The sequence below is a fragment of the Panthera leo genome, chromosome F3, assembly GCF_018350215.1.
Source record: "Panthera leo isolate Ple1 chromosome F3, P.leo_Ple1_pat1.1, whole genome shotgun sequence".
NCBI classification, from domain to species: Eukaryota; Metazoa; Chordata; class Mammalia; order Carnivora; family Felidae; genus Panthera; species Panthera leo.
Genome location: NC_056696.1, coordinates 31,856,375 through 31,872,080, shown reverse-complemented (window position 1 = coordinate 31,872,080; position 15,706 = coordinate 31,856,375). Strand labels below are relative to the sequence as shown.

General features: G+C 47.4%; 1 long non-coding RNA gene across 2 annotated transcripts; it reads right to left on the bottom strand.

Moving 5' to 3' along the window:
* Positions 1 to 746: 746 nt before the first annotated feature.
* On the bottom strand, positions 747 to 15,587 carry LOC122211874. Of its 2 annotated transcripts, XR_006198877.1 has the most exons (4): positions 14,781 to 15,587; positions 5,880 to 6,791; positions 5,302 to 5,502; positions 747 to 840 (listed from the first exon to the last, which is right to left on the bottom strand). It is a non-coding gene; the product is annotated as an uncharacterized LOC122211874 (long non-coding RNA). The 2 variants fall into 2 exon arrangements; XR_006198876.1 differs by lacking the exon at positions 14,781 to 15,587 and having other exon boundaries at positions 5,880 to 8,970.
* Positions 15,588 to 15,706: the final 119 nt, after the last annotated feature.

Sequence of the window (15,706 nt, the reverse complement as noted above, 5' to 3'; positions counted from 1 at the left end):
TGTCTCCTCCCAGAGACCACATCAGATGAATGTTTGTTGAACAAATGATTCAGAGAAAGACTTTGCAATCACTCTCAACAGCCCATTCTGACTTTATCTTTACAGATTGGGCTGGCTTTCCACGGGACTCTCATGAGCCTCGCTCACAACATCATCAGTGGCCCCCCTCCTACCCCGTGTTCTTTTAACCTCACCTTAGTCATTTGCTCCTATTTGGAATTGGTTAGATGTAACATGAGCAAAGCCTGGGGACACAGACTTATAAGAATGCAGAGAAGAAGGGCAGGACCAGATTTTAGGGGGCACCCTTCACACTGAATTCTATGTGACGGGTACTCCCCAGAGTCATGCATCGTGCTAGCCCTGCAGAAGGGTTTGAAAGTAGACATTCTGTGGGCCTTCTCACTTCCAGATCTCTGATCATACCATTGTTCTGCATGCAATGCTCTTCTGTACATTCTCTTGTCAAAATTCTACTCCAGTCCTAGCTAAGTGCCACCTCATTGAAACCATCCCAGGTTCCTCAGGGATGTTAGTGTCTTCTTTCTCTGTAGTCCCATGGTCTTATCAGAGTCTGCCTTTGAACATAATTAGTTGTGTCCAGGCCTTCCTCCCTGACAAGAATGTGCATTTCATGAAAACAGCGACTCTGTCTTATTCATTTCTGTATCCCTGGCCCTTAACACAGGGTCTGGTCTGGCAGAAGCTCGTGGATCGTTTGAGGGGCAAGTGGATAAATGATTGGAGAGTTAGTGGAAGCTCCAAAGATCAGCCATCCTCTACCCTTCTGGGTAAGTCTTGGGTATAACATACAAGAGTTCTTCAGGGACTCAGGGCGAGCTGAGAAGGAAGAAGGGGAGTTTGAGACATTAAGTTACATGTATCAGTTCTGGACAAACCCAGGGAAATGGTGAGACTCAGCTCAATGTCCAGGCTGCTGTATTGATGTTATCATGTTGCTGGACATTAAAACCTAGTAGATGAATGCTTGGTGTCTGCAATGAGGATCCCCCGCCCCAGCACACACAACTGGACACATTCATGTGTACACAGGGGCAACTTAGGCAAATACGGGAATTATCACATGTGGTCACATCTACATGGAGATATGCAGGTGTGCACTTGGAAGGCCGGGCATAGAGATGCATGAGGTATACAAGAACACACACACACGCACACACACACAGGCTCAGCCATCTTTGAGAGCCCAGAAACACAGCAAGTGTGATAACAGGTATTCAAGGGTAGGGAAGTGAGAGCCCTGAGCAAACAGATGGGCTGTCTGCTGATAACCAAAGCCAAGGAAAACTTGGAAAGACTGAACATTGATCTCTTCCCCACCTTCCCTTCTTCTTTTGCAGAGAGTAGTCTGGGACTTAAGGCAACAAGCCAGCAAGATCCTTCCAGCATTGCCCCCCTGTGAACAACCACGGTGTCTGATACTCAGCAGCCGGAACCAGCAAGCATCCAACTAGCTTGGACCCTGCCTGGCACAGCTCTGCACCAGATGGCAGGGGGTGGCCTCTGGGAAGGGGGCAACTCCAGATAATCCCCTCCTCTGGGCTACCCGTCTGCAGTGATCTGGCTAGTTCCAGCCTCCAGCACAGTGCTTACACCCTGTCTGTATCTTGTTCCAGTTGCTGTCATTACAGTCACAGTGTGTGTGTGAGTGTGTGTGTGTGTGTGTGTGTGTGTGTGTGTGTATGTGTGTGTGTGAGCACACACCCCTGGGTGACCTCTGTCTGGTCAGGAACTTCCAAGGGCAGGGATCATGCCTTCCACAGTGAGGCTGAGCCTCTCTCTCTTGAGCAAAGACCATGGCTCCCTGGGCTCCTCCAGGGGGAACAGGGACTGCTTTCTCCTCACCTGCATATCCCCCCCAAAGGCCCAAAATGAATGTAGTTTCTCAGTTGGGTTTCTATCTGTGGGCTGTTGCAGTCTCTCCCCTCCAGATCATTTGGGAAATCCTGGCTGCTGGAGGGCTCTAATGAGCCTCCAGACTTCAAGTTTCAATCTCTGGCAGGCTCAGAGGCCACAGGCCGGGGAAGTGATCACCTGCACAATCCCAGCTGTGAACACCCCAAAGGCAGAGTCCTCTTGGGTTTCTTGGCATATTTGACTCACTAGGGAGTTGTTGAGAACCTAAGATTTCCTCAATAATTTACATCCATGCTCCTCCCTTGACAGGATCACATGGCCTCGGACAAAGTCAGTGAACACTATCCTGGGAATCTGATCTCCTGGGTCCAATAACAACAACAAAAGGAACAATGGCGAGGATTACTCTGAACTCTGGCCAGCACCTGGGAGGTCTGGACCCAGCTGGAGGCCAGTGACCTGATAACACCACTCAAGCTCAGCAATGGCCTTCTACTTGCTGGGAGGTGGAGGGTAATTGAGAGAAAGGCAGCCGAATGTTCTGGGAGTCTTAGGAAAAAGTGTTCGGCCCAACCTCACTAGCCTGTGGGGCTCCTGAATGTAAACTGAGTGTCTGCTGGGCATTCTTGTTCTTTGTCCTTCTACCTGTGCTCACGCCCATCCTCTACCCTGGTTCCATGTCTTGGTTCCCCTGCATCCTCACCCCTGTCTTCCCTGGCCTCACTCCCTCAACATATAAACACACTTAGAACTTTGGAATCTTCAAATAAATCCCCCTTGTCCTTTCCAGTCACCCTATTACTCTCCTTCCCTCTTTGGATAAGCCACTGGAGACAGACCAAGGGCGTTCCTCACTGTTCACTGCCCACAACCCACTGGCCTCCTACACCTGTTCCACAGAAGCACCCCCTCTCCCCATGACTAACATACCCAAAGCCCCCACCCCCCGGCACCTGAATGTTCCACAGACAAGTTCTGAACTTGTTATTTGCTCATCGAAAGTTTTTTTTAATACCTTCTCTGTGCCAGGAACTGAGGTATGATATGAATACAATTAGGGCCAAGGAGCTTACGATTTGACAGTAAGCAGAAATATGAACCAAGGATAACATATCTAATTGCTAAGGGATACTACTGAAATATGCCCAGAATGTTATGGGAACCCAAGGGAAGTGCATCAAACCAGGAGGGGAGGAGCAACTGGTCAGGGGAGACTTTCTGGGGGAATTGGGTTGGAACTGAATTTTGAAGGATGTGTGGGAAGTGGGTAGCAGAAATTGGGATTTGGGCTATAGGAGTCTTTCACTTTTAAGTGACAGGACAGATTTAAGCAAACCAGGGACACCTGAGTGAAGCTGGCCTCAGAACTCACACAGCATTCAGACTTGCTGCTGTCCTTGCATCGGGTCTGTTCTTTCTTCCTCTGGGTTGAACTCATTCTCTCCTAATCAGTTCAGCTTCTTTCATGTTTCAGGGGTCAGTTGGCCACAGGAAGTTCCAGGCTTTTATCAACTCAGTTGGTTAGCCCCAGCATATATATATATATATATATATATATATATATATATATATATATGTGTGTGTGTATGTATGTGTATATATATATATATATATATATATATATATATATTTTTTTTTTATATATTATATATATAAAATCCCAGAGGAGGGCTCTGATTGGCCCAACTTGGGTCACGTGCCAATCCTAGGCCAATCACAGAGGTGTGGGATACTCTGCTTGACCAGACCCGGCTTCCCTACCCACTCTTGCCACCAGGGGGCGGGATGCTGTGATTGGCAGCTCCAACAGGGCCACATGGAATGAGTCAGGAGAGGTAACCCAAAGGAGAGGGTACCGAGAACACAAACAACAGATGTTCATAACAGAGTACTTTCTAGCCAGAGAGAATCACATGTACAAAACTATACAACAGCCATGGAATGTGTCTTGGAATAACTAAGAGTTTTATATAGCTGTATCTAAGGAAGGACTTAAGGGAGTGACAAGAAAGAAGCCTAGAGAAGAAAGAATTGGGGGGGCCATATGTGCTAAACAACAGAGTTTAAATATTATCCTAAAAGCTAGGGAGACTCTTTGGAAAATGTTATGTCAGATATTTGTATGATCAGATTTTTTATTTGAGAAGAAAAAACTCTTTTGCCCGTAGACCTGTTCTTTTCCCTTCTTCTCTATTTCAGTCAATGACACCCCCATTCCTCTAGTTTCATGAGCCAGAAATCTGGGGGCAACTTGAGGTCATCTCCCTCAACCAAGTGCTTCCTGGACCCTCTCCCCATTCGCCAATCCTTTCCTTTCTGTGACACTGCCTTAGTTCAGTCCTGGGTCTGTTCTTGCCAGGAATGCTCTAGGGGGTGGGGCGGGTTCCTGCTAATATAGACCAAGGAAGGAGGCTTCTAAGCCCCTTCCCAGCCTCGGCTAGACCTGGTCCTCTCTGCTTCCATGGCACTCACGCCTCTCCTCACCATTATCCCACTGCATTATAACTGTGTGCCGTCCTGCTCTGACCCTCGGCCGTGCACATATGCTCTGTGGATGCCTCAGAGCATGAGTCCTGTGTTTCATTTCTAACCCCGGCTGTATGGATAGTGTCCAATACACTTAGACACAGGGTAAATGTTTGTTGATTAATGAAAACACAAAGAAATAAATGAAGCTCACCTCCTGCCATCAACATAGGCAACTATAAACACATGGACAACTGAAAAAAGAAAAAGTTCTAATGCCTTGGTGAAGCCCTCTGAAACAAGGGTGTTTTCCTCATCAACTTTCAATGTTCACATGCTTTTCCTCTATCCTTGTAACCCCTCTTTTCAGTTTCCCTCTCTATGTCTAGGTCTCTACCTTGTCTGGTCATCTATGATATGGAACTGAAATCTGCACTGTGTGTGTGTGTGTGTGTGTGTGTGTGTGCATAAAATGCTTTTTGTTACCTATTTTGATTTTTTTTAAGTAAATAATATCCATACTTGGGTACTTTGTGATAAGTATCACTTCTTGCAACACATTTCACATTTGATCATGTGAAGAGTCTGAGTTTACCCCTGGGATCTCTTTATTGAGGGTTAAATGACAAGGAAGGGGTCCTCTGTGTACCCCCCAGCTAAGGGCCCACAGCCAGTTCACACCAGTGTCAGGGAAGCATACAGAGCAGCCCTTCCCAGCCCTCCCAGAGCCCCTTTGGCTCCTATTTATTTATTTATTTATTTTGAGAGAGAGAGAGAGACAGAGAGACAGAGAGACAGAGAGAGAGAGAGAGAGAAGCGGGGCTTGTGCTCACCTGAAGCAGGGCTCAAGCTCACCGGATGTGGGGCTCGAACTCACCAACTGTGAGGTGATGACTTGAGCCGAAGTCAGAAACACCCAGGTGCCCTCTTTGGCCCCTTTCTCTGTGCAGAACTCACCTTCTCTGGAAAGCTTCTCAGACGGAGCCTGCCCTGCTCCCGACACTCCTCTCTCTGGTCCAATCGCCATGACCGGTCTCTTCCGGGCTGGATCCACACGTGCCTGCCCGCTTGGGAAGCCAGTTGGCCTCGTGCTTCGGGAAGACTGCCAATCCTTGCTTTACACTTTGTCATCTTTCCTTCCTTCCATCCAGGAGCTTCCTGGGGGTGGAGAAACAGGCTGCTCCCGTGTGCCCACCTCCCCCTCTCCTGTACTGTCTGGTTCCACCCTGGGCTCAGTCCCCCAACCTAATGGCTCACAGACAGTTGATGATCAGGCTCCCTCTTATTCTCCCCCAAGACTCTTCAGGAAGGTGACAGTAAGGCTGCAGTCTGACCTTTCATCTTAGCCCCGGGGACATCTGTATGTCCCTGTGTTTAGCTTCAGTTTTGGTCTCTTCCGGGCGGAGCGGGACGGGTCCTGGGGCAGGAGTCAGCAGCTCTGACTTATGCTATCAGGCCTACCAGCAATTAGCTCTGTGACCTTGGGGGTCATTTATGCCCCCTGGCCAAAGCTTCCTCATTTATTGTTCACTTACCCTCTTGTCTTTTGTGAAGATTGAGTAACATCCGTACATATAAAGTGCTGCATGAACTGTAACGTTCCTTTCAATGGCACGTATTACCAGTGTTATTTTAACCCTGGTTCCCTTGCCAGTGGAGCAGTAGATTATAAAGTGGCTTCAACTGTGAAGATATGCCTTGTCTCCCATGTCAAGCAGCCTGGAGGGAATCCCAAGATGCAGCAGCTCCATGGCTCTTGGGTTTCTTCTCACTGGGAGCTGCAGGTGCTGTAGACCTCAGCCTCTCACGCCAACAGCTGGGGCAGGAAGGTGTGGGCCATGGGGGGAGCTGGAGAGAAATGGGAACTGGCTATTACCCAACTCAGGTACTGCCAGGTGGGACAGGACAGGCTCTGGAGGGGCCTCGTAGATGGGGAAGAGGGAACAGCCTCCCTTGTCTCTCTCTCTGTTTTTATCAAGGAGGACAATCTTTCCCAGAAGCCCCCAGTGGACTCCCCCTCAGATTCTATCGGCCAGCACGGGGTCACACTAATCAGCAGACTAGTGGTATAGATTAAGATTCTAAACCAATCATGGTTCGTCCATGCGGTCGGGAGAAGGGCCTCTCTGACACACAAGAAAAATTGGGGTTTAGCCAGCGTGCAGGTCGGGGAGCCCCTCCTGCAGCCTCTGCCCCGTCTCTCACTGCCTCATTCTAGGCTCTGCATATTAGACCTTGCCTTACTCTTTCTAGTTCCTGCTGTCCCTCCAAAGACGTCTTTGCCATTTTTGTCCTCCTTTTCTGGGACTCAAAGTCCACTCCCTTCCCTCCTGACCCACAATAGTTTCATACAACAACCCCACCCCCATAATGGTGACAATTACCTGTACTTCTAGCTACTAAGAAAGCGGAGTCTTTCTCTTCCTGCACCGACTTTCTTGGATGATCTGGAAAACATTTCAAGATCTTGACTGTGCCTCTAAGTTCACACTAGGCCTGATGGGTGGATGCGTGCTGTGGAATCAAGTCAGAAAGCCCTTTTTCCAGGAACAATCCCCAGCATTTACACAGCACAGGAGCATTTCGCACACCCTTGCCTAGACCCCTGTAATCCATCTTGACCCTCTTGAGAGCCCAGGAGGCAGACAGGCCAGACCGGGGCAATAACCCCCTTTGTCAGATGAATCACACAGGGCTCTAGGAAATCAAGGCGCTTGCCTAAGGCCATGGAGCTCCTAGCAGTTGGGTCTGGAGGGGGAATTCCTGGCTCTGGCCCCTGACCGAGCGGCTCTTCCAGGGCACAACACCCCAAGACAACTCACAACTGGCCTGTTTGGATTCCAGACAAGCAGGAATTTGCCAAGCTCCCAAGTTCCAAATAACAAAGGCCCCTGTGTGTGCCAGGAAGAGAGCAGAGGAATTCGGTCTAATGGGATGTCAGGCACAGGGCAGCAAACAATGGTTATTACAAGTTACATTTACATAAGACTCTGTTGGTTTGAAAATTTTGCTCACAGACGTTCCATCTGGTATCTCAGCGACCCTGTGAGGTGGATGTGGCAAGGCTGATTAGTGTTGTACATGTGTAAACTGAGGAAATGTGACCTCGCTGGCTAGAAAGAAGCTGAGCTGTGACCTTCCCCTGAGATTTCTATTTCCCAGGCCTGGATTCTGTCCCCTTGCAGGCTAACATCGTAAACCTACCCCTCAGCTCCCAGGTTCTGGGCTGGTCAAAATGTCAACTAGTTTCTCAGAACAATGCAGAAGGCAGCTAGGGCTTAGAAAGTGGTGTCAAAGCAAATGTGCCCAAGTGAAGAGGGTCTTAGGGTAGGAAGGGAGGGGGTGGTAAGAGGCTCAGAGCAGGCCGGCTGAGCCCAGGCCAGCCTCAGGCCAGCAGCCAGGTGGAGCCCCAGAGAGTCTATATGCAGGAGTGGATTGAGAGCAGGGTGGCGAAATCTCCAGAGTTCTCAGGCCAGTGGGGAAGCTTTACTGGAGTCGTTCCCTGGGCTTTGTGGCTCCTGTCCCAACGCCTGCAGGGATTAGCCACTCCCCTGGAGCCCTGCATCATAGCCACAGTCAATCTCTATGATGCCCTCCAGGGAGTGTCAACATGCTGCTGTGGGGTGACAGAGCCTGGGTCCTTCCCTGTCCCTCACCCCTTTGGCAGCCCGTTTAGTAAGCACACTCAGTAAACAACAGCTGACTGGCGCTAGCCTGCTATCCCATCTCCTGTGCTCTGGAGCTGAGGAAGCAGGTCACTCGAAGAATGAACGACAGCAGCCAGTGAGCAGACACAGAGATCCACAATGGAAATGACATTTTGCCCACATATATTCTTGCCACCCCCTGCTCCCATTCTCCATTGAGAGCCGGCGGCTAGTGAAATCTGGTGGTTCCTGGACAGACGTGTTGGGTGTGGCTCCCTACATTCCCTTGGCCCACTGTCTTCAGCTGCCCTTGTGATGGGACTCACACTCACCTTGGGCACATCCCAGCTCAAGCACACTCCCTGAATCTTTTTGCTTTTGGCCTTGGGGCTTCTCCAGGGCCAGGAAAGTCTCTCCCACCCACTTCAGGGACAGCCCAGAAATTTGGGGAAGTTAATGGCCACAGGGGCAGCCCCTAATCAAAGGGGGACAGGAGGTGGTGGGTGAATGCCTGGCTTCCTGCAGAACTGAGCTCTTGTTGCCTACAATGGCAGCAGCAACAATGCTCCCATATTCACATTTCCTTGTTCCTTTTTCTTTCCTCTAAATGCTGTCTGATCCCCGACTTATTCTGGGAATCATCTCCCAAATAAATCATCTGCACCCAAGTCCTTACCTCAGGGTTTGCTTTAGAGTGAACCAAACTAAGACACCTGTCACTTGGACAAGGTACATGATCATTTCTGCCTACCCGGCCTGTTGCATCTCCCAGCAGCCTTGCCCCCTTGTAGGTGGGTTGGTGTGGTCTTACTAAGGGCAATAAAGAAGAGGCTACCACCTGGTGATCCATTTACATTCTGGTACCTGTTCCCTCTGCCACTGTTCCCTTCTCTGAGCAATTATACAGAAGCCCCTGGAAAAAGAGTAAATCAGGGGCTCCTGGGTGGCTCAGTTGGTTAAGCATCCAACTCTTGACTTGGGCTCAGGTCATGATCTCACAGTTCATGAGTTCAAGCCCCACATCAGGCTCTGTGTTGACAGCGTGGAGCCTGCTTGGGATTCTCTCTCTCCCCCTCTCTGCCTCTCCCCTGCTGGCTCTCTTTCTCTCTCTCTCTGTCTCACAAAATAAATAAACTTTAAAAAAAAAAAGAAAAGAAAAAGAGTAAATCACAGTGGCTAAGAGGACAAGACTCTGAGGCCAGACACCCTGCATCTGAATCCTGGCTCTGCCACCTTCAGCGATGTGATCTTGGGTAAGTCACCTAAACTCTATGTGTCATCTCATTTACATATCTGTAAAAGAAACCTCATAAGGTTGTTGTGAAAGTTAGCTACCCGAGGTGTGTATAAAGTACTTAGAGTATTGCCTGGCACACTAGAAATGGTATTTGTGTTTGCTGCTCTTATCTCCTCTTCCATAAAAGCCCCTTGTGCAGTGGCTTGGGAGGAGGAACAGAGCTGGGACACTGAGGACCCCCAGGGGCCTGGCTCCTCCCCATTCCTCATTTCCTCCTTGGTGGTCCTCTTGGCGGGGCTGACTTCAGGCTGCACCTGTTTTAATGCCCTGCAGTTGCCATCTTGAAATTCTTAAACTTTTTGAACCAGGGGCTCTACATTTTCATTTTGCCCTGGAGTTCTACAAACTATGTAGCTGGTCCCGCCTGGTGGCTCAGATCTTGGGGAGAGGTCTCTGTGAGTGATGAGAGCAAAATAAACCCTGTCTTCTGGCCAAACTGAGTTCATGGCTTCTTGTCTCCTCTGAGGGCAGCGGAAGATGCAGGCACAGTGGAACTTTTATCAGAGTCCTTGTGACTGACAATGGCTCATGGTGGGGAAGGCCACAGGGACCAGCTGGTCCAACCCTCACCCAGAGTTGGGTTCTTCCACCCACCCCTGGCACAGGCTCACCCAGCTTCTTTGTGAATTCTTTCAGCAACAAGAAAGGATCCGTTTCATTGTTGAATCTAATTGTAACTGCTCCTCATTCTGTGGAGTGTTTAAAGTTCTCTGAACCCTTTCACAAGGACTATCTCACTGGGTTGTCACCAACCCACTGTGTGACAGGCATTTTCTAAGGAAGAGAAATTGAGGAAATGATAATTTCCAGATTAGCAGCCCTGGCTGCCCCCACTCAGCCTCCCCCCTTCCTTCTATCAGTGATTGAAATCTCACTTCATTTAGGAAGTCTTTCAGCCTATCGAAAGAGAAAGAAGAACACCTTAATTATTTTTGTACTAAAATTATTTTTCACCTGAGCCATAGGTAATATATTGTAATATCTTTTTTTCACATGTGCTGTGCTTTGAATAACAGTCATAAGAATGGCATGAGTTAAGCAGCCTTTTGAGGAACTGAATCTTGTTTTAAATGTATTTGACTTTTGTTTAAAGACGGATAAAACAGGATCACAGAATCTCCCTCCCTTATTGCCCCAAAAAATAACGCAGAAATTTAAACACAAAACAAAAACACAACGACCTCAAACAGCCAAAGAGTCAATCACACAAGGTAGAACACACACTTTAAAAAGTGCCAGGCAAGGAATGAGATGGAAGCTTCTAGACCCATGTGGTTTTGTCCCACCGCTGATTGTGGAAGTATGTTGAATGAAGAGATCCAGAGCACTTCAGCAGTGCCTTCCCATTTGGAGGGCAGCCACTAGAGGGGATGGGTAGGGCAAGGAATTGTCTGAGAGTGGAGGTCCCCAGTACCTGGGGCCTGAGTGGGCAGGAAGGGGTGTCCTCGGCTTGCCATCTTCCCGGTAAGGTACAAGTGTTGACCAGACCCCACAGGAGGAGCAGCTCAGGTAGAGAAAGCCTCACCATGAGGACCTGGCAGCTAGCACACACCTGTCCTACCAGATGTCTGTGACAGGGTGTTACAGGGGCTCCTGGAAGGATACACTTGTTGCTTCTCACTTGCTCAGTAGATTTACCACTTTCCTATTTCCCAAGCTTCTGGAAAAAAAAAAAAAAAAAAAGAAAGTCTTGTCTGTTCATTTCCTTCTTGTCTGTAGTTTTCAGACTCTTTGTACCTATGTTCTACACCCAACACTCCCACTCCTCACCACCCCAACCCAACCATGAATGCCTTCCAAATGGGAAACCCATGGGGCATTCTGCCTGGACTGGTTTCTCTGTGTTAGAATCTACTCCCATGGTTAGGTCACTACCAGTGGGGCTGGTAAGTTAGTCCTCTTGTCATTCCTTTCCTTCCTCTTTCAATAATGAGTAAGTCAGTCTGAGTCAGTGTTCCTCCTGACACACCAGGTTTTCCCATCATTCAAACATAACTCCAGTTTATTCCCATTACTATGCCTGATCTTACATGGAACAGTGTCTGAAGGCTGAGCAATCAACTATTCCATTTCTCTGCCCTCAAGGAGAAACTGATTCATAAATTCCACATTTGTTAACTCATTCAATCCGTTGCGTTTTTAAGTAACCCTTTAGGAAACCAAAGCCAGCTTACCTTCAGTATAGGCCAGCCTAGGACTGCTCTGAGCCCTGTCATGCCTGGGCGGGCACAGGTGCATCTCTATGAGTCATTGTTCATGCCAAACTTCTCACCGGACAATGGCTTCTAAGTATTTCCAAATCTCCTCTAGGAGATCTGTTCTGTAATCGCACCTTTGCCCATCATCCTCTCTCTCTCTCATGGAATTACTGCTTCCTGGGGTTGATACCCTGAAGAAGTTCTTGGATGGTGGGCTGGACAGCCTGATGGGCATCAGGCTGGGGCTCTTAGAGAAAGATCAGGCTTTGAAACATCACCTTCTTATCACCTCCCACCCCCAACCCCAGCGGAGCTAGCCCTCAGACCCATGCCTGCCATCCCAGTTCCACATAGAGGATCCTCTGTTGTGTACCTGTCCCAGTTCCACATAGAGGACCCTCTCTCGTCTACCATAATACCTCAATAACCAAAAACAGCACTGATTCTAATCTGCCCACTGTCTGCTGGCACCCAAATCCCTAAGGATTGAGTACATAGCACTTAGGACTGGAGGATAAAATGTCAATTATCAAGATATAAACTTCAGAGTCTTCTGCAACTAGAAAGGAAAACATTTTCAAAATTACTGTGGTTTCCTGAATCGTCAGAATGCCTTCAGCACAGGCCTTTCTATTTTAGGATCATATGAAATATACATAGACAACTATGGGCTGGTGGATAGCTTCCAACTACTAGAAATTATATTTTCTTCCCTTTTGATAATTAGTTCAAGGTCTTTACCACAAGTGACATCATGTCTCAGAAGCAAAAAATAGGTCTCTACGAAGACTATGTAATGTCTTCTGTCGAGCAGATCGTATTTCCTCTTTATACCCTACTCTCCTTACCTTCCTAATTGGCTCTCCGACCTCAAAGCTCTTTGTGGCTGTCGGGAGCCTTAAATAATGAGGTATATAGTCTGACTAGGTGAGGTTAGGAGCTTGGCCATGTTGACTGCGTTTCAGTTTATCGTGGAAACCCAAGTGACCTAGGGCTCAGAAAACGGGATGGCAGGCATTACAGCCTATGTGATAGTGATAAAATTCTTAGGAGCCAAAACAGGTCATGTGGTCCACAGGCATAATTTCCATACTCTGTTAAACCCAGTTGGGGTGAGATAAAACAGCCTCCATTACTGAGCATTTGACACAATGTGCTTCACGGAAAAGATCTCATGTAATACTGAAAAGAACTCTTTGAAAGTTTCCCATTTAACACACGAGGAGAGTGAGGTTTAGAGGATAAGAAACATATCAAAGGGGTTACGATTTAAGCTCATGGGCTGAGTCCTGGGTGTTGCTGCCCTTCTGTGGGCTCTTCTTGGACAGGCCCTGGAACCCAGCGGCTGCCACGATGGAGGGACATTTGGGCACTAGAGGCAGTGGTGGCCCTGAGTGTATTACCTGCTGCCGGTGTCATACCCGGATTTCAGAAATGAAAGAAACTTGTTATGAGATTGAAATCTGTCCCTACTTCAGTCTAAAGTCAGGCATTTTCTTTATCTTCTACTGTACGGGGCAGAGATAAAAACAAAATACATTTCATTTCCACCTCCAAAAAGATAAGAAGCATGGATTTCAGATTTTTTTAGTGGCTAATTGTATCTCTGCAACAGCTGAGGGAACAGTTATAAAAAATAATCTAGGACTTGGGAACTATTATGTTTAAAATTGAGGAAAAGGAAATTACAGAAGCTTTTGAATCTATTACCCCTTTAAGAAGTGTACTTAGGGGCGCCTGGGTGGCTCAGTCGGTTAAGTATCCGACTTTGGCTCAGGTCATGATCTCGCGGTTCGTGGGTTCGAGCCCCGTGTTGGGCTCTGTGCTGACAGCTCAGAGCCTGGAACCTGCTTCAGATTCTGTGCCTCCTGCTCTCTCTGCCCCTCCCATGCTCATGCTCTGCTCTCTCTGTGTCTCAATAATAAATAAACGTTAAAAAATTAAAAAAAAAAAAAAAAGAAGTGTACTTCATCCTTTAGATTTAACTCTTATTTACTCAAAACAAAAACCCAAACAGAGGCAATCTGCTGTTTGGGGGGATTTTGAATGGAAACCTGGTTTTAGTCCCCGTGATTCTGTTAAGTAGCCATTTGATGCAAGGGACTCAATTGCACCAGAATGAAATCCACTGGCTCAAAAAAACAAGGTGATGTCTAAAGTTCCTGCTAGCTCTGAAATGCTAAGGGCCAATGAGTTATGCATCAATCAACGCTGAAAATAATATAAAGGTTACTTCCTAACCAAACCTCCATTCTTTGGATATGTGTCCTTTTGATTAATGTGATTTACATGAATGAGTGATGGACCAACGTATCTAATCCTCTTAAAGTACTCAGAAATTCAAAAACCTTCCAACTATTGAAATTATGGGCAAACTTGTTAAAGTGTGAGAATTCTAGACCCAGCTAGTGGTCTTTATTCCAATAGCTGAGGAATTGTTTACTGCGATAGCTGGACTTCAAAGATGGCTCCCAATGAGCCATGACTCCTGGTATTTAGACCCTTTAGTAGACTCTCCCACATTGAATCTGGATTGGCCCTGTGACTCACTTTGGGGTGCCTGGGTGGCTCAGTTGGTTAGTCATCCGACTTTGGCTCAGGTCATGATCTCACAGCTTGTGAGTTCAAGCCCCACGTTGGGCTCTGTGCTGACAGCTCAGAGCCTGGAGCCTGCTTCGGATTCTGTGTCTCCCTCTCTCTCTGCCCCTCCCCCACTTGCACTTTGTCTCTCTCTTTCAAATATAAATAAACATTAAAAAATAATGTTTATTAACATTGGCCCTGTGACTCACTTTAACCAAAGTGACATTTTGCCAGTACTGGATCTAAGCCAAAGGAAGTCTTGGTTGGCTTCTACTTTTTGTGCTTTTTGGAGCCCCAAGGTACCATTGCTCCCACTGTCCCACACTAAACATGTCAGAGTTCAATACATCCAACACAGACAGGCCCAGATGCCTCATTTCCAATGCCATCCTTTGTCCTAACTGAAATGTGTACATTCGAAGGAAAGATAAAAGCCCTATTGTGGGCTCTAGATGCCTTGATTAAAAGAGGCTCCTTGTCACCAATATTTTGAATTGTCTCTTTGTTTAGCATCCTGGAGATGCCTAATGGCTCAGAGGCAGGCTTTTCTTCTGCCAAGAGGGCAGAGTGTCTGAAATGGCAAGTGGGACCCTTCACAGGTGAACCCTGAGGACGCAGTCTTAGGACAGAGATCTTACAGGAATGGATTTCCCGAACACTGCCGTGTTGGGAGTACCCCCTGGGGTCCTCGTGGGTCAGTGGTGTGTGTACCTTGTTTAGAGAGCAGCCTTTGCACTCCCTGTCTTCTATCACTCCTGAGTTCCTCTTCCTAGTACTCTAACTCTTCTGATTTCTCCACTTCTAGGGGCCCTGATCCGGATACAGTGTTAACTGGTAAAAAACGGAAGACAAGACCCTTGTCAGGCAGTTTTGCATGAAAAATGAAACACAGGCCTGAAGATGTCACAATTGATAATTTGGGGAGGCCTCTCAGCCCCATGATTTCTCAATGACACCACGAAGACAACAGCTATAATTGTGAGGACGGCCCAGGGTTCTCTCTCGGCCACGGTAAATAAATGGTGAGAGCTTTACCACCATCTCTAGAGCGAATCTCACCCCTAAAAGTCAGAAAGTACTCCGAGGGGAGGCACCAGAAACCTTCCAGGGGAACACTCAGAAATGAGCTATGTGATACGCTCATGTTGCCTAGCAAAAAACATTGTTCCAATCTCTTCCTTTGCAAAATGGGTTTGATCATACCTAATTAAGAGTATTTTTTTGATTATTAAAAGAACCTGTCTCACTTCTAGTGGCTAGCCAACCCTCCTCCCTTCCATGTGTGTGTTGTTTACATGTGATCTGGATTATTGATACTTCATGTTTCTCATGCCTCTAGGAGTTAATAAGAAGGTTATACAAGTCCTGAGAGGTAAAAATTTATTGATTTATATATCAGCATGTTATGATACGGTCACACCTGCTCATACAGCTGACTTTTTCTTATAGCCAAAAGAGGATGTTTTTCCTTTTAAAAATACATTTTTTCCAGCAGGAAGAAACATTTTAAAAACAAACATTTTCATATTAAGTGGAAATTTAAAACAATGGCTTCTTCCCCTCCACCGCGCCCCCCCCCCCCCCCCCCAACTCATGAGAAATAGGGCTGGTCAGCAATCTCGGAGTGCTTCAAATCT